General features: G+C 40.2%; 2 pseudogenes; both read left to right on the top strand.

Annotated features, from left to right (window-relative positions):
• Window positions 1-23,358, top strand: part of LOC125963844 (UDP-N-acetylglucosamine--peptide N-acetylglucosaminyltransferase 110 kDa subunit-like) — a 232,997-nt pseudogene extending 209,639 nt beyond the window's left edge.
• LOC125963849 (UDP-N-acetylglucosamine--peptide N-acetylglucosaminyltransferase 110 kDa subunit-like) lies at window positions 10,940-14,541 on the top strand (annotated as a pseudogene).
• Window positions 23,359-23,721: the final 363 nt, after the last annotated feature.

Below are 23,721 nucleotides of genomic sequence, written 5' to 3' on the forward strand. Positions count from 1 at the left end.
AAACAGACCTGTGATGTGTAAAACTCAGGAGGTATTGATATCCACTTTTTGGCATCTGAACAGGAAACAAAGTTGTTTCGCAGTGATAATAAAGAATGAAGTAAATGCACCAGTCAAATAAAAGACAAAGTACTGAGGGAATGTATTAACAAAACGAATCCAACTAAATTCTGGTGACCTGGGGCCTACGATTGTACACACTGCATGGAAATACCCCAGCCTAAATACTGGCATAGGAGGAAGGGTACTGCTAAGCCCATCACAGTATAATCCTTTTAAATGTCCCTTTCAAGGTTGTCTCCGCTCAACACTGAGTATAGGAAAACTTCCCATCAGGCAGAAACACTGGCTGTGCAATGATTGACCAAGAAATTAACACACTAATGAATAAATGATGCTAATTTATTTCTATCCCTGACAACGGGAAACAGCACACACTCTGTGTCAATGGTATGTCCTCTTTCCCACTTTTCTAAATGGTCAAGTATGTTTTTCCCTTCATTGCTTTATATCATGTGTGGCAGGCATGATGGGAAATGGCTACCAATGGCTCTGTTATTGATTTCTACCTTCATTTCACTGTGGCTAAAGAAGATACTTTGTACGATTTCAGTTTCTTAACAATGTATTGGTACTTGTATTGTGGCGTAACATATGGTCTTTCCTGGAGAATGTTCCACGTGTACTTGAGAAAAATGTGTATTCTGCTGTTGTTGAGTGGAGTGATCTATATATGGCTGTTAGGTTTAGTTGGTTAAATGTGTTATTCAGTCCCCCTACCTCTCTACTGATGTTTTGTCTAGATGTGTTATCCATTATTGAAAGCAAGGTATTGATCTCCAACTATGATTTTAGAACTATCTATTTCTTCCTTCAATTCTGTCAATGTCTGCTTCACATATTTGGGGGATGTTTGGTACATATATTTTTATAGTTGTTATATCTTCTTGATAGATTGAACTTGTTATCAACATATAGTGGCCTCCTTTTCCTCTTGTGATAGTTTTTGATTTAAAGTTTATTTTGTGTGATATTAACATAGCCATCCCGGATCTATCTTCCTTCCTTCCTTCCTTCCTTCCTTCCTTCCTTCCTTTTCTTTCTCTCTCTTTATTTCTTTTTGTTACTATTTGCATGGGATATTTTATTCTGTGCTTTAACTTTCAACCAACTTGTGTCTCTTGAAATCAAGTGAGTTTTTTGCGGACAGCATATACTTGGATTATGGATGTTTTTAAGGTCCATTCTGCCAATATTTATCGTTTTATTGGACAGCTTAATCCACTTTTTCAAAAATTACTGATGAGGAAGAACTTAATTCTGTCTGTTTCCTGGTTGTTTTCTGTATGTCTTATGCATTTTTTGCCCCTCATTTACTCCATTACTGACTTCTTCTGTGCTTAGCCGATTTTGTTGTAGTGAACTCTTGATTCCTTTTTCATTTCTTTTTGCATATAGTCTATTGATATTTTCTTTGTGGTTATCAAGAAGATTACATTTACCCTTCTAAAGTTCAACCAATATCATTTGAATTGGAACCAACTTCAATAGCACACAGAAACTCTGTTCCTCTACAGTTCCATTCCTCCTCCTTACATTATTGTTGTCACAAATTACACCTTTATACTTTGTGAGCCCAATAACATGGATTTATGATTATTTTATGCATTTGTTTTTTCAATCATGTAAGAAATGAAAACTAGCGTTACAAGCCAGTAGCACAATACTGGCTTTAGTATCTGCCCATGGAGATTTCTATTTCTTTATACACCTTCGAGTTGCTGTCTAGTGTCCTCTCATTTCAAGCTGAAGGTTCAATTTAGCATTTGTCATAGGGCAGTGTTAGGAAGTTGTAAAACAAACGCCCTCAGCCTTTGTTCATCTGGGAATGTGTTAATTTCTCCCTAAGTTTTGAAACCAGTTTGGCCAAATATAGAATTCTTGGTGGACAGTTTTTTTCTTTCAGCACTTTAAATATGTCTGGCCTCTTGCTTCCGTGGTTTCAGATAGGAAATTAGCTATGAATCTTTTTGAGGATCCCTGCTTTGTAACAAATTTGTTTTTTCTTTCTCCTTTGGGAGTAAAGATTCTTTCTCTGTCTTTTGGCATCTGAGAGTTTGATCATACTGTTTCTTGTTGTGGCGTTCCTTGAGTTTCTCTTAGTCCTGAAATCAGGCAAAGATTTACAGCAACCAAACACATACTGAACCAGGGAAGAGGCAATTTGAAAATGGCAGGAAAGCTTTGTGGCATTTTTACTTGCCCTTGCCCCATCTACTGTTAGTGTAGTGATGGTCTTAAAGTGGTGGGGTCTTAATGCAGTGATAGTCTTAAAGTAGCAGCAGACCATTCCTAGTATGGGACCCTCAATCCTGCTTCAGGAGGGAGCAGAAGAGACCATACTCTCGGATTATTATGTGTATCTGTTCTAACCTGTCTGGGAGCTACCTGAAGGACTGACACAGGATGCTTATCTCTGTCTTAGCTAACCTGGAACACAGTCTGGAAAAGCAGCAGTCATTGCTCAAAAAAAGTGCAAGGTGAACTAACAAAGCACAGATGGCTGGGGCAGAAGACTATGCATTGAAATACAATAGACCACATAAGATGCAGGAGCAAAAGTTGGGGGAGATTCTTTGGGAACTTAGAACATACAAAAAGTACACATGTGTCCAGAGAAATTAAGAAAGCCACAAGCATACTCAAGATCAGATGCATGTTCTGAAAACACCAGAGGAGTCTCTAAGCTTTTACCATGGGCTGAGCCCTGAACTCAGTGCAGGTCAGCTAAATGTTGAAGGAGTGATCCAGCAATCTGCACAATGGGGAGAGGTGTGTGGTTTTGAGTGTGCATGTGGATGTGCTTGTGTATATTTGTTTTTGTTTGTCTTAGGTGCAGGAATTCAAGGACATCTCTGTCAAAACATTAGGTAAACATGAACTAAAGGAACAGAGACTTCAGTGCCTACATACGATAAGGAGTACACTCATTGCAAAACTAGTTTGGAAAGGTCCCTAAACAAACAGACTGCTACAGCCTTCAACAATCCAAAGCCCAGAAAACCCTGGGAAAGTGGGAGAATATGATTTCCATAGACACCACATTATAATATTTGAAAGCCAAATGTTCAACCAAAAAACTCACAAGGTATACAAAGACATGGAAAAGTATGGTCCATTTAAGAAAACAAATTAATTGATGAAACCATCCCTAAGGAAGCCCAGACTTTTCTCCATTGCATATTCTTGCCTCCTTTGTCATAGATTCATTGACATAAGTGCATGGGTTTCTTTCTGGGCTCTCTATTCTGTTGCAGTGATGGATGTTTTTGTGCCGGTACCATACTGTTTTGATTACTGTAGGTTTGTAGCACAGTCTGAAGCCAGGGAGCATGATTCCTCCAGTTGTGTTCCTCTTTCTCAAGACTGTTTTAGCTATTCAGGATCTTTTGTGTTTCCATACAAACTTTAAAATTATTTGTTCTAGGTCTATGGAAAATGCCCTTGATATGTTGATACAGACTGCATTGAATCCGTAGATGTCCTTGGGTATGATGGTCATTTTAACAATATTAATTCTTCCAATCTGTGACCATGGTATATCTTTCCAGCTGTTTGTGTCATCTTTCATTTCTTTTATGAGTGTCATATAGTTTCCTGGGTACAGGTTTTTTACCTCCTTAGGCGGGTTTATTCTTATGTATTTTATTCTTTTTTATGCGATTGTAAATGGGATTGTTTCCTTAATTTCTCTTTCTGATAGTTCACTGTGAGTGTATAGAAATACAAAATTTATATATAGAAATCTATTGTATCCTGAAAATTTACCAAGTTCATGTTTGAGCTCGAATAGTTTTTTGATGGTGTCTTTCAGATTTTCTATGTATCATGCCATCTGCAAACAGTGACAGTTTTACTTTTTCCTTTCCATTTTGGAGTCCTTTTATTTATTTATTTTTTCTTGTCTGATTGCTGTGGCTAGGATTTCCAAAACTCTGTTCAATAAAGGTGGTGAGAGTGGGCATCCTTGTCTTGTTCCTGATCTTACGGGAAATGCTTTCAGCTTTTCACCATTGAGTATGTTAGCTATGGGCTTATCATATATGGCCTTTATTATGTTGAGGTATGTTCCCTGTATGCCCACTTTCTGGAGAGTTTTTACCATGAATGGATATTGAATTTTTTCAGAAGCTTTTTCTGCATCTATTGAGATGATCGTATGGTTTTTAGTCTTCAATTTGTTACTGTGATGATAAGAGACCTAAGACAGCTACAGAGGCTAAGTGTCCTTTCCTTCCCTGAATGGGTAGGTATCCTTGTTCTGCCTTCTAACTGAGTTAGTATCTGAGTAAACAACTGCCAGGTGTCATTTAGTTCACAATACACTGCTGTGGCAATATAGAAATGAATTTGCCTAAGTCATTTGGCTTTTCTCAATTATAGTAAATGAATATACTGAATGAATACTTCAACGTAAGGAAATGTTCTTAAAAATATATTAATGTAGGCAACTTCAGTGGAGAACTGAAAACAAAACAAAACATTCAGGTAAAGGGCTGAAATAAAAGTACACTCAGTTGTATCCAGTTTCCTCTTGTAAATCTCTCTTTTTAATTTGAGTGGACAGTCACTTGAGAATATCTGACTTGGGGCTAAGGAAATCTAAGCCTTCTTGGCCACACTGTATTCTCTTATGTCATTTACTAAAGACACCAGGTGGGCTGCTGAAAAAAGAGTGGGAAAAATCAATCCCTCACATCCAAAGGGCGGCTCTTGAAAATATGTGTGTTGTTGTAGTTATTTTGCTCTTCTGGCCTCAGAAGTTCTAATCTTAACTTTAGCCCCTCATGGAGAGAGACTTTGTAAACCAGTTCCCACATTACTCATTATGTGACCGTTGAAAAAGAGCAACCCAGCTCTTTTCCTGTGCTTTCAACCAGTTATCTTCTTCAAAAATCTGTTTGGATTGTTATACCTTAATCTTGCCTGGAAAGGGACTTATGGGAAGGTTCTTATGGTTTGAAAGTTTGGTGCCAGTATCTGCAAAGAAAGAAGAAAGATGTGTTTATCAAACATCCCAATAGTGAAGGTGTGTGAAAGCAACTTTTGAAAAAGTTAATCTGTCAGAGTTTAGCCGTATGATTACATTTTATTTTATTCATTGAAAATAAATAATTATCAAGGAATCCTTTCTAGATTTTCTAGTTTCCCAAAGTTCCCTGTATTCACATTCTAAGAGGAAAAATGGTATTTTAAGTCACTGCTCTCCACCTTATATTATTTATAATCACTCCTCGTGACTTCTTCCTTCCAAGAAACGTGATCCTGAGAAGTGTCCTTTGTTTGTCTTTGTGGAATAAGTGATGAGGATGCATCCTGGAGACCTGTGAGATGTTTAACTTGTGGCATAGTGAAACTAGGATGGAGAGTTCTGGAAAGATCTGGAAAGGTGGCTGGTAGAGTGTGGCCAGATGTGGGAGAAGAGAGACGTACAGAGAGAGGGAGAGGAAATTTTCAGAGGGAGAAAATGAAACAAATAATTAAATAAGTTTTGTTGTGTGGTGTAGGATGCAAGCCTTCCTCTCCCCCTTTCCTTCACAATGTCTTTGTTAGAGACTGTGTTTTTCATTAGTTTTACTAAGATAGGATTTGCCGTTTTGTTTGGATACTGAGAATGGACCCATGGAAACAGTTATATTTGGGTTATCTCTGACTGTCCTTAATGAAGAACATAAATATGGGCCCCACTATCTATGCACATGCTATCACCATGCCTTTTTTGTTCTCTGTTCATATATCTAAGTCCTTTTCTTTCTTTAAGGTCAATCTCAAATCTCATCTGAAATGTACATTTATTGATAGATTCAACCCATAATGAACTGTCCCTTCTTTGTCCTCCTTAGGCTCTGATTATTTATAAAAACTCATTTTTGAACTTAGAGACTGTCCAATATGATATATTAGTTATTTCACCAGCATATGTTATATCCTCAACACAATTATACACTTTTGTGGGGCTGGGATCATACATTCTGTAATTTTTCTCAGTACTTACACTTACTTTGATAAAAAGCGCATTCATTCATCTAAACATCATTTATTGGGTGTTAATTAAATATCTCAACTCAGTAAATATTGTTTGAATAAATGCATGCATGAATGAGGGAGTATGCAATAGGTAGCCTAATGTACCGCCCAATGTGAGAAAACCAAAAACATAAACACAAAAGCAAGCCAAAAAGTGGACCAGGACTTTCTGTAAAATATCCTGCTTTTTGTTGGATGATGCCATGAAAATCAAGATGCTCCTGAAAGGTCTTAATAGCTGACCAAGAATAGTAAACAATTGAAATTCTCTCAGGCTTCTTCAACCCTATCACTGGACACATTTATACCTCTCCGGAATGGTATTAAAAGAAGAGATTAATAAAGCTTTTATAGATGAGTTGATAAATCTCTAAAGATTTAAGTCTTCATTGCCTCCTAGGTTTTCTCTATTTTGGGTTTCCAAAAGATTTCAATAAACCACAGGATAATTAAAAATTAGACATTATCTTCCTTACCTTGACGTTTTTTGATGGTAAACACCTTTTTATTGTCTCCATAGTGCTGCCGACTTTCCACCAGTACAGTACTTAAGTGAATTTGGCTCTGGATGGTGGGATATATAAGATGTAAACGAATTGTTTGTATATGTTTTAGAATTCTTCAAAAGGGCCTGGCCATGGAAATGCATTGACTATTACTTAAATAACTAAAGTAACTTCCTCAGAATTATTATTCTATTCTGGTTAGGATACTATCTGCTCTGGTTTCTTAAAATTTCCCTTTAGAGTGGTTTTAATTTTGTTTCTGATAGGGTCCTAGGATTTATTGCCACACCCATCCTGCATCTGTTTTTCTTTGAATTACTCTCCTTGCAGTTTCTGATTCATACAGGGCCTTACAGGTTAGTGACAACCTGGCCATCACAACGCTGGGAAGGAGAGGCCTACTTTTCAGAGGTGTTGATGTCTTCTGTACCTGAAGGTTTTCAAGAGATATCAATCTTCCTCACCACCGCCCTTGGCCCTCTTAATGGACTAAGCAGTTCCTCATGAAATTTCTGTGGGATATCTGTACCAACTTCTCAATATTGTTCCATCCTGAGTCTAAATTCCTGGCCTCAAGGTAATGTTAGATTTCTAGCTCCAGCCCCTATTTACATAAGGCCTATACTAAGGAACGGAACCCACAGACATCAGTCCGCTCTTCTTTCTCTGGATTTAATTTCTCTGTTACTTTCTGAAACATGCAGGTGTTCCTTTCTTTCTTTTAATCTCAGCTATGTGCTTTTAACTTTTTCAAAATTGACCCAGAATTTACATGTGTCTCCAGTAAGAGTACATTAAATTGAGCTTAGTCTGCTATTCTACTAGCATATTTGAGATCCAGATAATTTGCTAGTTAACTGGATTCAATGACTTGTACATTTCAGGCATCTAAAAATCACCATGTTCCAAATTTCCCTCCTTATAGTTAGTAATTTTCTTGGGAATCTGGATGAGATTAAATGGAATAAAGTTAGTGAGTGGCCCAGGAATGCCTGAAAGTTTGTTTGTCAGAGTGGCCAGGGAAAGTTAAGCAAGGAAGAAAAGCAAATGAAAAACAGAATCCCATTATTATGGCTGAGTTTACTCCCAGGATTCCATGCAGAGCTCTCTGTAGAGCTGGGTTGGGTTATAACTTATGCCAGAGCTCTACGTGGGGCTGACACCATCTCATGCCAAGCTCTCAGTTCTGGGCTCACGTCATCTCTGGTCCACTCTGTGGAGTGGAAACTTTGGAGGAATGGCCAATGTGTTCCGCAGCGTAGGAAGAGGGAACTTGTGAATGTGACTTTCTAAATTGTGGAGGAACTAACCACTGTAAATGTGCCTTGAACTATGTTGTTTAATTTGACCAGTCAGATCAATGACTTTCCCCTTGAATGAAATGCTGCTACGTATATGAGCAGAAAAACAAAACTGGTATAAGGAATAGATAGCTAGTGGGAAGCAGCTGCATAGCACAGGGAGATGCGCTCGGTGCTTTGTGACCACCTAGAGGGGTGGAATAGGGAGGGTGGGAGGGAGGGAGATGCAAGAGGGAGGAGATATGGGGACATATGTATAACTGACTTACTTTGTTATAAAGCAGAAACTAACACACCATTGTAAAGCAATTATACTCCAATAAAGATGTTAAAAAAAAAACTGGTATAAGGAGATGGAGAGACTGGGAGTCTTATTTTCCCACCAATTAACTTTGCCTCTGACCATGACCTTCCCTTTGAGTCTCCTAGACCTTGGGGATGATCGCAGCCCCTTGGGTTGGGTGACGGCAACCCCATCTTCACTAGAACCTCTATAGTTAACTTTGATTTTTCCCACTCCGTCTATCCATCCCATGTGTGCAGTCAGACATTTGATCTTGGACTTTTCCTGACAAAATATGCTTGAATATAACCATTTCTTTTCACTCCCACTGCTACTGCTATTGTCACTGCCTTAACTAGGGCTTTATCTTTAAGTTCTTTATATAAATATCTATATATAAATATAATATACAAATAAATAAAATATTCTGATGATTTTAAAGTCTTTTCTTGATAAAGACTTTTCCTGATAAAGATACACAATATGTTATATAAATATTTTTGTATTATCTGTTCTTTTCTTAGAATTTTAGCCATATGATTCTATCTCTTGGTTTGTCTAGAAGTTTTTGATTGAATGCTGGCTATTTTATTTGGCTTTTTGTTGTTTTTCTCAGTGGAAACGTTGTTTTGCTTCAAAATATTTTATTCTACCTGGAAGTAGCAAATCTTCAAATTACAATTTTTTAAATGCTTTCAAATATCAATACTATAGGTGTCACAAAATCTAGAAAAATGACATTTAAAAATTAACTACTGCCAGATGTGTCTCTATAAAACTTTTCCCCCACTCTTTTAGCTATATATTCTTTAACTGCCTCCTCATACGACAGTTTATGTATTTTCGAAATCAAATTTTAAGAAATAAACTTTGTAGTTTTTAGACATAGATTTCTTGTAACATGGTTGATTAGAATTTGCTTCTAGTTATTAATAGTTTAGAAAAGTTTATTTCAGCTTCACAATTTATTACTGATAATGTCACATTAATTTTCATTATTAACTTTTGAGAAAACCTCTAAGGATTACTTCCTCATAAATATTTACTATTATAAATGCATTACTGATTTCAGTACTGCTATAGGTTTGTGCATTACAGGGATTCTGATAAAATACTCATTCACACCATTCCATTACACACATTGTTCATGGAGTATATTCATTCATTTATTTATTTATTTATTTATTTATTTATTTATTTATTTTTGGCTGTGTTGGGTCTTCGTTGCTGTGCGCAGGCAGGCTTTCTCTACTTGCACGGAGTGGGGGTTGCTCTTCGTTGCGGTGCACAGGCTTCTCATTGCGGTGGCTTCTCTTGTTGCAGAGCATGGGCGCTAGGCACGGAGGCTTCAGTAGTTGTGGCTCGCAGGCTCAGTAGTCGTGGCTCACGGGCTCTAGAGCGCAGGTTCCGTAGTTGTGGCACACCGGCTTAGTTGCTCCGTGGCATGTGGGATCTCCCCAGACCAGGGCTCGAACCCTTGTCCCCTGCATTGGCAGGTGGCTTCTTAACCACGGCGCCATCAGGGAAGCCTCTGGAGTATATTCTTGACAGAAGAAAATTTCCGTTTTGACTAAGCATTGATGAAAACTGAATCTTTGACTTATCTTTCACATGCCTGATGATTGAAATAATTTTCCACAGAATAGCTTCTGGTTTTGTACTTTTCAGTTCTTTTTTTCTTCTTCAAACGCACATGCTTTGAGAGCTGTGAAGTGCAAGACATGGCTATATTGTAAGGTGGTTTTTGTCCTTAAGCTTCTGTGTCTTGTGCTAGTTAAGTCAGTAGAGTAGTCAGTATGAGTACTGGAAGTTATTCCTGTAATGGGATAGTATATAGTCAATTACATATGGTGGTGTCTGAAAGTCACATAATAGCCTCACTTAAAACATCTCCTTAGGGCTTCCCTGGTGGCGCAGTGGTTGAGAGTCCACCAGCCGACGCAGGGGACACGGGTTCGTGCCCCGGTCCGGGAAGATCCCACATGCCGTGGAGCGGCTAGGCCCGTGAGCCATGGCCGCTGAGCCTGTGCGTCCAGAGCCTGTGCTCCACAACGGGGGAGGCCACAACAGTGAGAGGTCCGCGAAGCACAGAACAAAAGAAAATCTCCTTAGCCAGATTTCAAAAAAGCCTGTGGCCATTCCAATATGATCCAACATAGCGGAATATGATAGAAGGAAAATTGGCAAAGAAAGAGACGCTGGTCTTACCTGATGGAAGTTAAAATATCTCACTTTTGACAATTTTGCAAAAACCTATAATTACGTGAATTAATTTCTAGGGTTCTTCATAGGACCTAAAGAGGAACCCATAGAGTTGTGGAAGAACAATAGAAGCTGCTGTGATGAGAAGCCCGGGCACCGCAACAAAGACTAGCCCCCGCTCGCCGCAACTAGAGAAAGTCTGCACGCAGCATTGAAGACCCAACGCAGCCAAAATAAAAATAAATAAATAAAAATAAATAAATTTATTTTTAAAAAAGTAATACTCAGGTTTGAGGCATGAGAAATATGAGAAATTAGCTAATCCTTTCAGAACTTTTAAAATATCAAACTCAGTCTCTAAGATTTTAGCATTATATACAACATCGGTTACTTATTAGTGGTTTGGGAAGGCCAATTTAAAATTTTCTGATCTTACTGTATTGAAATTCACGGCCCTAATGTTTTCCACATTGACTATATGAATGATGAAGTAAAGTCAATCATGTATTTCCTTTCCAACTGGGCAGAAAACAAAATTTTGAAAAGTGTTTGGACTACTGACTTTTGATTTCTTCTAAGGCAAGTGTATAGGTAATTTTTATTCCCTGATTAGGAGAAAAATGGTGGAAGAGGGCAGGGTTAAGAATTAAGATTTCAAGAGCGTGAGAGGTAGATGGCCAACTAGAGTTCCTAAGGTTTGGTGCCTGTAACTGTTGCCGCCGCTTAAGCCTGTCAAAGCAGTGGTACGGCTGCTGCCCTCGTATTTGCTACCTCTAGAAACATTCTTGCCAGTAGTGGCGGCAGCGGGACTCAATTACCCCCTTTTCTCACTCTCTGCAGAAGCTCCAGATGGCGTCTTCCGTGGGCAACGTGGCCGACAGCACAGAAGCAGCGAAACGTATGCTTTCCTTCCAAGGGTTAGCTGAGTTGGCACATCGAGAATATCAATCAGGTGATTTTGAGGCAGCTGAGAGGCACTGCATGCAGCTGTGGAGACAAGAGCCAGACAATACTGGAGTACTTTTATTACTTTCATCTCTACACTTCCAGTGTCGAAGGCTGGACAGATCTGCCCACTTTAGTACTCTGGCAATTAAACAGAACCCTCTTCTGGCAGAAGCCTATTCGAATTTGGGGAATGTGTAAAGGAAAGAGGGCAGTTGCAGGAAGCAATTGAGCATTACCGGCATGCATTGCATCTCAAACCAGATTTCATCGATGGTTATATTAACCTGGCAGCCGCTTTGGTAGCAGCAGGCGACATGGAAGGGGCAGTACAAGCTTACGTCTCTGCTCTTCAGTGCAATCCTGATTTGTACTGTGTTCGCAGTGACCTGGGGAACCTGCTCAAGGCCCTGGGTCGCTTGGAAGGAGCCAAGGCATGTTATTTGAAAGCAATGGAGACGCAACCGAACTTTGCAGTAGCTTGGAGTAATCTTGGCTGTGTTTTCAATGCACAAGGGGAGATTTGGCTTGCAATTCATCACTTTGAAAAAGCTGTCACCCTTGACCCCAATTTTCTGGATGCTTGTATCAATTTAGGAAATGTCTTGCAAGAGGCACGGATTTTTGACAGAGCTGTGGCAGCTTACCTTTGTGCCCTAAGCTTGAGTCCAAATCATGCAGTGGTACCTGCCAACGTGGCTTGTGTATACTACCAGCAAGGCCTGATAGATTTGGCAATAGACACAGGCGAGCTATTGAATTGCAACCACATTTCCCTGATGCTTATTGCAACCTAGCCAACGCTCTGGAAGAGAAGGGCAGTGTTGCCGAAGCAGAAGATTGTTATAATACAGCTCTGCAGCTGTGTCCCACCCATGCAGACTCTGTGAGTAACCTAGCCAATATCAAAGGAGACCAGGGAAACTTTGAAGAGGCAGTTCGCTTGTATCGTAAAGCATTAGAAGTCTTCCCAGACTTTGCTGTTGCCCATTCAAATTTAGCAAGTCTATTGCAGCAGCAGGGAAAACTGCAGGAAGCTCTGATGCATTATAAGGAGGCTGTTCGAATCAGTCCTACCTTTGCTGATGCCTACTGTAACATGGGAAACACTCTAAAGGAGATGCAGGATGTTCAGGGAGCCTTGCAGTGTTATACTCGTGCCATTCAGATTAACCCTGCACTTGCGGATGCCCACAGCAATCTGGCTTCCATTCACAAGTATTCAGGGAATATTCCAGAAGCAATTGCTTCTTATCGCACTGCTCTGAAGCTTGAACCTGATTTTCCTGACGCTTATTGTGATTTGGCTCATTGCCTGCAGAGTGTCTGTGATTGGACAAACTATGATGAGCGAATGAAGAAATTGGTCAGCATTGTGGCTGACCAGCTGGAGAGGAATAGGTTGCCTTCTGTGCAGCCTCATCATAGTATGCTCTATCCTGTTTCTCGTGGCTTCAGGAAGGCTATTGCTGAGAGCCATGGGAACCTCTGCTTGGATGAGATCAGTGTCCTTCATAAACCACCGTACGAACATCCAAAAGACTTGAAGCTCAGTGATGGTCGACTGCGTGTAGGATACGTGAGTTCTGACTTTGGGAATCATCCTACTTCTCATCTTATGCAGTCTATTCCAGGCATGCACAATCCTGATAAATTTGAGGTATTCTGTTATGCTCTGAGCCCAGATGATGGCACAAACTTCCGAGCGAAGGTGATGGCAGAAGCCCATCATTTCATTGATCTTTCTCAGATTCCATGCAATGGGAAAGCAGCTGATCGCATCCATCAAGATGGTATACACATCCTTGTAAATATGAATGGTTATACCAGGGGTGCTCGAAATGAACTCTTTGCTCTCAGGCCAGCTCCTATTCAGGCAATGTGGCTGGGCTACCCTGGGACCAGTGGCGTGCTTTTCATGGATTATATCCTCACTGATCAGGAAACTTCACCTGCTGAAGTTGCTGAGCAGTATTCTGAGAAACTGGCTTATATGCCCCATACTTTCTTTATTGGTGATCATGCTAATATGTTCCCTCACCTGAAGAAGAAAGCAGTCATCGATTTTCAGTCCAATGGGCACATTTATGACAATCGGATTGTGCTGAATGGCAACGACCTCAAAGCATTTCTTGATAGTCTCCCAGATGTGCAGATTGTCAAGATGAAATGTCCTGATGGAGGAGACAACGCAGACAGCAGTAATACAGCTCTTAATATGCCTGTCATTCCTATGAATACTATTGCAGAAGCAGTTATTGAAATGATTAACAGAGGACAAATTCAGATAACAATTAATTGATTGAGTCCTAGCAATGGACTGGCAACTACCCAGATCAACATTAAGGCTGCCACTGGAGAGGAGGTTCCCCGTACCATTATTGTAACCACACGTTCTCAGTACGGGTTACCGGAAGATGCCATTGTGTACTGTAACTTTAATCAGTTATATAAAATTGACCCATCTACTTTGCAGATGTGGGCAAATATTCTGAAGCGTGTTCCCAATAGTGTACTGTGGCTGTTGCGTTTTCCAGCAGTAGGAGAACCTAATATTCAACAGTACGCACAAAATATGGGCCTTCCCCAGAACCGTATCATTTTTTCACCTGTTGCTCCTAAAGAGGAACATGTTCGGAGAGGCCAGCTGGCTGATGTCTGCTTGGACACTCCACTCTGTAATGGACACACCACAGGGATGGATGTCCTTTGGTCAGGGACACCCATGGTGACTATGCCAGGAGAGACTCTTGCTTCCCGAGTTGCAGCTTCCCAGCTCACTTGTTTAGGCTGTCGTGAGCTTATTGCTCAAAATAGACAAGAATATGAAGACATAGCTGTGAAACTGGGAACTGATCTAGAATACCTGAAGAAACTTCGTGGCAAAGTCTGGAAGCAGAGAACATCTAGCCCTCTGTTCAACACCAAACAATACACAATGGACCTAGAGCGGCTCTATCTACAGATGTGGGAGCATTACGCAGCTGGCAACAGACCTGATCACATGATTAAGCCTGTTGAAGTCACTGAGTCGGCCTAAATAAGGACTGTGTGCACAGGAGAATTACCCCTGTACCTGAGCCTCAACCTTCTGGGGGAAAGGGAACTACTTTTTCCTTATCTGTACAATACCATGTTGCAGATGGTTGACAGACAATGATAAGAAATAGCACAGCCAGACTTGCTTCCTGCATGATCACGATAGGGAGAGACTCAAGAGATGGGAAACTGCTGTTCCACAAGGAGACTCCATAGAATTTTGCAGCAGGCAGGTGTCTGGAAGGTTTGGAAGGTAAGTGTGGAAGGTCTGATCTCCCTTGGTCTTCCATGGGATGGATGGTTAGTGTGGAAGGGAGATAGAGATTGCCCAGCCGTTTTGTGATTATCATGGATTGATTGAGTCTTCTGAATTAATATTTTTCTTTATATTTTGGGTATTGGAGCTTTTAAAAATGTTTGGTTTCAGGTATTTTTATTCATGTGACGTGTATATGATTCTCTTGAGATAAGGTTTTAAGCTAAAATATTCCTTGTTTTAGTTTCTGAACTCTACAGATAAATGGGGATTTTGCTGGTGTAGTCTTTTTATAGGTTTTATAAACCACTTGAGCCTATATCAGTCATTTTAGTGTCTGACATAATGTTTGGAACTATCAGTGCTTTGTTGGTTTATAGATGATGGCTTAAATTCTTTTCCTGGTCCGTTTCCTTCTTCCCGTCCCCCCACTTTAAAAATTCTCCTGTAACTTGGCTAACAAAAAACCAAGTCTGATTCAAAACCTCCCAGAGCGTTTCTCTTAAACGCATCATCTGGTGCCAAATGAAGATCCTTAGGAGTGATTATTAATTCTGAAGGGCACAGTTGTGGTACTGTCACTGATGATAATAATAATGGATTTTTGGCCTAGAGTGTTGACCTATTTCACCAGTGTTTTACCGTTGACTGCCCCTCTATGCTGCTTCCAAAAGTCATAGTGTGTGATAAGATTTTTACTTTCATTTCTAAAGTTGTTTTTTTTTTTAGTGAGTCCTGTTCTTCCTTTTTCTTTCAGCAGAAATGAAATCCCAGGTAAGTATAAGTATTCAAATATTTGATCAGTAAGTCACAGTTATCTCCAGTACATTAAATAACTTTCATCAAAGAAACATGTTATAGGTAAAAAGCTCTGAAGGACCAGCTATGTATATGATAATTGTGTTTCAGATCTTCTAGGGTATTATATATAATAACTTGTCTTCTGGACGTGGTCTTGAAGTCTTTATGGATTCAGCCTCGGTAGTAGCGAACTGCACTGCTACTTGGTTTGGAGTACAAATTAGACTTTAGCCCTCCTGGAGGTTGAGTTTTTGGTATTGAAAACCATAGGAATGAAATTATTGTATTTCAGCAAAGGATCGAGGGCTTGAGGCTTAAAAAAGGCAACATATGTGTGGGAAGCAGTCAGCCTTGAAAGCAGGTAAGGACATGCCAGGCATGTGGCCGCTGCTCGAAGGGACTGTCCCTACTTGTTCCCCTCCTTATTCCATTCCATGGGAGATAAATCACCAGGGCCCAGATATCAGAAAGAATGTAAAATTTGACAAGCAAAGCTGTCTCCCCTCTGCACGTGCAGGTTATTTTTGATGATTCTGGGTTTATGGGTTTTCTCCCAGGGAAGTTAACCTTGAGCCGAGAGAGTCTGTAGATAATGTAAACCACCATCTGGCAAGCTTCCTTTTTCTAGTCTATTTAATCTGCAACTGTAGCATAATGACTTTGGAATTACTGTTGCTGTATTACCAAAATCTTAAACTAGGATATTTTTGACAAATGCGGTCCTTAGTTAATTTTTAGAGCTACAAACTGTCAGATGGCTCTGAAATAACAATTGTCTGGCTATTCTTCAGGGTGATCACAATATGGTAATGACCTTGAGGTATCACTAAAAAGCAGGAAGGTGTGAGTCTTCCTTTGGTTCCAGAGTGAAATGCGAGTTGGAGTTGGAAAAGAGGCCCACAACCAAGTGTTAGAGAAGGAAATGTGAGGTCATTAGTGAAAAACCAGGTTGAAGTTAAGGGGAAGAGGCATGAGGAAATGGTCAACTGTTACAGTATTACAAAGATCATCAAGAAGCATATCCATGAATGTGGTTTGTATTGCAATAGCTGAAAAAGAGACAAATAACCTGGCCTGGCCTTCATGGAGATTATATTTTATTGATTCTGATAATAGATTATTGTTGATAAGGGCCTCCTATAAATTATAACCATGCAAAGGCAGCAAGATAATTTTTTTTCCTTTATGTATGTGTTTCTCATTCCTACTCACTTCTCTCTTAGGGGAAGAGAAAATCACGAAAAACAAAATTGTCAAGTCTCAACTATTCCTTTTCAAAATATTTTTTTTTGCAAATTCCAGTGCAGACAATAGTTTAACTGTTAAGATTTGTAAGGCTCAAAAAGCTAGATTTTTGCAAAGTGTAGCCAAATTTTATTCCATACATAATAGCTTTGGAAAGAATATGTGATGATGCAAAGTTGGAAAAAGGTGGTTTTTCTTCTGTGAATGGCTTCACTGTGTTGGGAGAACAGGCACAGAAGAAATCAAAGTAATTAAACATGGGGTGAGTTTTCCTGATAGGGGACTCTAGTGCTTTAAAATAGACTAGATAATCCTAGGGATAATCTGAGGGTAGAACAGACCAATGCCTCATTTCCAATCTGGTACCCTGGAAGAAAACAGTGTATTTCCTTTGAGGTCTTGAGAGGTTTCTCTTCTGCTTTGTTTTATTTTTGGTTCATTTTGTAATCAACCTTATTAAGGTATCATTTACATACAATAAAATGCAGACATTTTTAGTCAACGGTTCAGTGACTTTTAATTAATGTATACATTTGTTTAACTAGCACCCCCATAAAGATAGATAACAATCCTAAAACCCTAGAAAGTTTCCTCCTAGGCTTTTGCAAAAGTATCCCCATCTCCCACCCCAAGGCCACCACGGATCTGCTTTTTATCTTTAGAGATGACTTTTGCCCAGTTTAGAATTTCATGTAAGTTGAATAATATAGTAGGTGCCCTTTTGATCTGGCTTCACTTGCTCAGCATATGGTTTTTGAGATTCATTCATGTTGGGATGTTTTAAACCAGGACTTTAGCCTGGGTGGCTGATGTTGTCTGAAGGCACCTATAGGTACATCTGAGTCTCTGGCATTGTCACTGTCTGTTCTTGGCTCAGTATTTTCAACTTTACTAAGAAGCACAAGATTGAAGTAAGGAAGATCATTGTCAGTATAATGGAGGTGAAGTGGGTTCTGTTATATAATATTCTCAGCAAAAATTGACCTGCTTGGAATCACTGTGTTGATAATCGACAAGGATTCTCTTCCTCCAAAAGCCTTGATACTATAAAACTTCTAAAGGACGCTGTCCTAGGACCCTTCTTTTAGTTTTCATTTTTTGGGAAACATTTCTGGAAAATTCAACTGCTCGCAACCTGAAAGAAGCAATTATTCACCTGAAGGCTAACTCTGCTAAAGTTGAGTTGTCCGACCTTTACATGCTGATAGAACCCAAATAGCCTTGCAAAACAATGCTCTCTTATTGGATATAAGCATATAGATTGTTTAAGGTGGACGTGTGTATGCAGTAAAGTGAAAAAACAAAGAATCTTTGAGTTTCCCTTGCTGGTTTTTTTTATTTTTTCATTTAAGTTTCTATAGCGTATGCTAATAGCTCAGGGAAACCTCAGGTTAGTTTTAGGTCCACTCTTTACGTAAATGTTGAAGTACTCCATACCCACATTTTTTCTACCTTCCTTCTTCCATCTTTCCTTTCTAACTTCTTATAATCCATTATACTTAATCCTGCATTTGCTGAGGTGGCAATTAGTGTAGGAAAATACTGTGAAATTTTGCTGTTCAGAATGCATGTTGACCAAATTCTATATTGAGAAAAGGTCTGAATTTACCTAGAGTAACCCTTTCTCAGCGTCTTTGAATAAAGGCCCTAGAAAGTGGGCTATATATAGTATCCTGACAGGTATGTAGAATTCATAGCAATTGCCCTCAAAGAGCTTACCTAGCGTAGATGCATATGAATGCATTTAATAATTGCTTTATTGGCAGCAGTGCCAACATACACAGTCTATTTTGTTTTATATCATTCTCATTACCTGCTCTTTACCACTGTATACATTGCTAATGGCGTGGTTTCTATGGCTTGTGAGTTTCACGGCCAAATAATACATAATTTATTGCACACTTCAGTGTAGAATATGGAGACTTCATAACTTTTCGTGTGCTCGTTGCCCCTTTGGAATGTATTACACTGAGATCAATCAAAGTAATAAATTTATTTCAAATGTGCGTGATAGGTAGACATCAATTAGGACTGATGGGCAATATTTCTTCTTCCAGCAACATAACAGTTTTTACAGACTAAGCCATTGAACGTGGACTTACTGAACATGGGACTCAGTTCACTGGGATCCTTCTTAGAAGAATAAAGGACAACTTGAATTGGATTTGTGTGGCTTATTCAAGTAGTAACTAATCAGCTACATCTTGGTGAACTTAATTTGTCACAATCGTTTGGTATTTTATTAACTCTCTTCCCCCGACTCTCACAAGAACGGATAATGAGTATCTTAAAACATACTAAGTCGTCTTCCATCCCTGTTAATCTAACTACAAGAGCACACTTTCCTTATCCAATGCAAGTTACTGTCTTTTAGAGTGGCTGGGGTTTTAATTCTCTACAAAATTAAAACCAGCAAAGAGAAACATTTTCAAGGAGCCACCACATTGTGGAGCCTTAGAAAGAAGACTTTAGAATTAAGGGCAAGTATATCATTTTATAGCTAAAGCACCTGAGGCCTAAAGTAGGCAGGTTACCATCGAGGTCAGGGAAAGGGGTTGAAGATCAGGTTTCAAGCTGAGAAAGAGTCTACAGGGACTCAATCTGAGCAGGTCAAAAACCGAAAGGAGATCACGAATGTTCTGGGAAGGCTGGCATCTGGCCTCCAGTGTGGGATTCAGATGGGGAGTGGTTCCTGGGGGAACTGAGCTTCTGCAGTAGGCAGAGAAGTCCACCTCCCCTCCGGAAAGTGCCACTGACATCAGGGAGTTGAGGGGAAAGAGCAATGAATTCCAGTCCACCTGAGAAAGCAGGCCAATCTGATTAACTCTGAATTTAGGCTTATTTCAGATACTTCTTGAGAAAGAACTTGGACAAGAGCAAGTCCCACGCAGCCTCTTTTAAATCCATGCCCAGTATTTTCTGGTGGAGCTGCTTCTACCCTCCAAGTGACTCCAGTATTTTAATTTCACTCTGTATTTAATTCCGACAGTTCTATGATTGATTATTTAATGGGCAAATAAGTAGGGTCACAAAAGAGTGTGAATGTATTTTACAGGATGAGGATGGGCGGAGTGGAGCAGTCTGGAACGGGACACCAATAAAAAGGGATCTTGATAAAGTAGAACGTCTATTAGAAATGGAGAGGAATTCGCAAGGAAATTAGTGCCTGACACCACGCCCTTCTCTCTGCATGTTTAGAAGCTAGTTTCTAATTTTATTTTCATAGGCGATGTGCCTGTGATGAATTGTCTTTTACCTCCACACTATTTATCACATGGACATATTGTGAAGTTTGTGTGAGAGAAAGCAAGTATTAGAATTTGTCTTGCAAGCAGCTATAAGCACTCCCTGGGACAATCTAGGATAGAAGGGAAAGGAAAGGAAGGTGGAAACAAAGGAGAAAGACAGCTAATGATGCTGGAGTCTGTCGCTGGGATTTGTGGTATCTCTTTTTGAAACCAAGTACAGAAAGTCAGAACTTGACTGATTGTTTCTTGATCACGGTTTGTTTTCATTTTTGCTTTTTTCTTGCTCTCTCATCAGTTATTCCAGCCAGTGCCATGTCATTTTCAGTTTCAGTAAGCATGCTTGTCTTGTTTCCATTTGCATTATTCATGCAAACCTTGATTGAACTGATGACCCCGAGTTATCACGGAAACATTAGATACACCAGTTGATACATTTCTTAATTTTAGAAAAAAATTACCGAGTGAAGGTTAAAATAACTCCTCTTCAATTTGTCATTTAAAAAAACTTCTCCTAACATACAATACCTCATTGCCTAACAATGCCAGATAAATGAAGAATTGCTATGTATTCATGAATGCAGGCTAGTCTGTATATTTTTTGGCAGGTATGACCGTTACCGAGGGTAATGGCCTTGTTTGCTGGCCATGTCCTGTCTCCTAGAAAGTTGTACTTTCTGTTGTCTTTCAGTTGGTCCATTGGATATCAGAGGTGAATTTATAAAACTATACTTCCCTTTACAGTTACTTTGTTTTGTTTTGTTTTGTTTTGTTTTACTTGAAGTGTAGTTGATTGACAATGTTGTGTTTCAGGTGTACAGCCAAGAGATTCAGATATATATATTTCTTTTTCAGATCCGTTTCCTTTATAGATTATTACAAGGTATTGAATATAGTTGCCTGTGCTATACAGCAGGACCTCGTAGTTTATCTACTTTATACATAGTATACACTTACTTTGTGTGATCCAAGCTGGTCAGACCACATAATTATTTTCACTTCTGATATAATTTTTTCAGATTCAACCTCAAATCTTTGATGAGAAGATATTTTAAAATAAGGTTAGCATGTGTGTGCTCTAAATCCAACAGTAGTTATTAGAGATATGATTTTGCACTAGGTATTCCTCTCTTTTTTGTTCTTGGCCAACCAATTGAAAATTAGTTTTTATTTTCTGGTTGGTTTGCTAGATGTTTATGACTATAATAAAAGTCTTAAATTTTGTCTCATATCTTAAAGCACAATCTGAATTAGCAATGGATATTGTGCTATACATAGGGGCTGTGATATAAATATAGTTTCTAACTTCAAAAACATATAACCTAGAAGGGAACACAGACACATATGCAGCAATTATGGCAACTGCATTTGTTTACTAAGAGAAATAGCACTGAGATGGATAAAGTGCTAGCAAGCCTTGAACAGGCAAATCAGCTTCAAAAATAGATGCGCAGTTCTTTAAAAATCTTTTTAACATTTTTCCAGGTACATGTAGAATATAACTTAGCATAAAAACGGTATGGGTCTGAGGATATGGGGAGGGAGAAAGTTAAGCTGTGACAAAGTGAGAGACTGGCATGGACATATATACACTACCAAACATGAAATAGATAGCTAGTGGGAAGCAGCCGCTTAGCACAGGGAGATCAGCTCGGTGCTTTGTGACCACCTGGATGGGGGGATAGGGAGGGTGAGGGAGACAAAAGAGGGAGGGGTTATGGGGATGTATGTATATGTATAGCTGATTCACTTTGTTATATAGCAGAAACTAACACACCATTGTAAAGCAATTATACTCCAATAAGGACGTTAAAAATAAATAAATAAGGAAAAGAAGACTGACTCATCCAATTAAAAAAAAAAAAGAAATTCTCTTGTCCTGGATTCAAGAGAAGGGATGAAGTAAAAGGATGAGGAAGAACAAGAAGAGGAAATGTGAGCGTGGAGAGGGTAGGAGGAAGAGCAGAAGGCAAATAAGTGTATGTGCTTCCCTTGCCATCCCTGACTTTTTTTTTTTTTTTTTTTTTTTTGCGCTTCAGGAAAACCCAAAAGCCAGAGAAGAGCACGGAGGTGGTCACCACTGCATGTGAACAAAAAGGTGGAGAGAAGAGAATGGTGGTAATCTGCGCAGGCAACTGGAGGATGACCTGAGTGCATCTCGCCAGGGAACGGTCCCTGTTCCATAGAACCCCTGAAGATGCCAGGCTCTTATGTTTAGATGGGGGGCCGAAGGCGTCTGTGGGGTCACCACATACATCACTCCTGGAGGTGTTGTTCACTCTTTGTAAAGAGTGTCCCTGGTGAGGTTCCACATCTCCCTCTGCAGGACCCAGCCTTGCCCTCCCAACCCGCCGAGGTCAGCAGGCAACATCCCCAGTTAATCACCAGGTGTGGTGAGATATCTGGAGTGGCCCTGGTACCCCCCAGTTCAGGCGTCCTGGGGAAAGGGTGAGGAGGACAGAGGCACCGGGGCTTCTTCTCACGCAAGCAGACAGCTCACCTGGCCCAGCGCTGCTGCATCCCTGTGGGCACGCGGTAGCCCTGGCATCCGGTAGGGGACACTGCAGGATCCACACCTGGCTGGGATTTGCCCACCCCCTGGGGACCCCGCAGCCTCTGTGGAGCCCCACTGAAGGGCCTGGGTCACCTCATGGCACCATTTCTCAACCTGAGGTTCTATAGATTTTTCATAGATGTGTAAAAATTGAATACAACACACACACACAAAATGAAGGCAATTCAAAGCAATGCTAATTTAGGATGAGTTAAAGGGCCAGGATTCCAAGTTAATTATGACCTTAAAATTAGATAACAAATACATCTGGTTTTATTACCTGCTGAAAAGCAGTGTCTTCTACAAACTTTTCATGTTGGGATACAGCAAAGCTATAGAATTTATGATTCTATGACCACAGCATCAGGATATTTTTAAATTAAAAAGCACAGGCAAGTTTGGCTGGGGTGTTAAAGAAAGAAAAATGATTATTAGGGGAAAAGGGAACATTGCGGTTCTCTGCCCACTTCCACTGTGCTGGTCTCATGATGGGCCGTGTTGCGTGTGGGCTGGAGGGACAGGGTCACTACTCCCACCTGTGTCATCAGACCTCCCACTCCTCACAGCGCCCAGGTGGGAGGGACCCACACTTTTCACCCTGGAGCCCCAGAGCCTCCCCTTTCCTCTGCATCACTTTCACTGTTCAGGGGACCAATCACTTGAATGCCGCCCGGCCAAATGCCCAGGTTAAATCGCCCCTGTAGGACAGGTCTCTCTGCTACCAGAACACACTTGGCAAAGAGCAGCAAACAGGCCCCAGTGCCCTGGGGATGTGAGCCCTGGGGATGTCAGGGCCCAAAGTCACTTGCAGGGTCTGAGTAGCCCCCTGGGTCCCACACACCGACCCCAGGAAGCCCACCTCCCCACTGACTCCAGTCCCTGCCTTTGTGTGGCAGGTTCTGGTCTGACACCTATGACGACTGTGACCTGGAGGCCTCAGCCTGAGACTCAGAGGGGATGGAGCCTGTGCAGCGTCTGGCAGCTTAAATGAGACACGAAGCCAAGGAAGGAGGGCCGCCTCTCTGCTCCCCCTCTGCTCCTGAGTCAGCTAGTGAGTGCCGGTTACTTCATGTCGGAGCTGTACAGATTTAGCATAAATTTTAGATATAGGTCTTACTTTTAACAGTTAAAGGCTGTTACATCAAGCAAAATTGATCTTTTTTTTTTTTAAACATTTCTATGTAAGATAACACACAAGTATAGAAAAGCACCCTCTGCAAAGGGAGGGCTCAGTGAATTACAATGGGCGCTCCACTC

The sequence above is a fragment of the Orcinus orca genome, chromosome 3, assembly GCF_937001465.1.
Source record: "Orcinus orca chromosome 3, mOrcOrc1.1, whole genome shotgun sequence".
NCBI lineage: Eukaryota > Metazoa > Chordata > Mammalia > Artiodactyla > Delphinidae > Orcinus > Orcinus orca.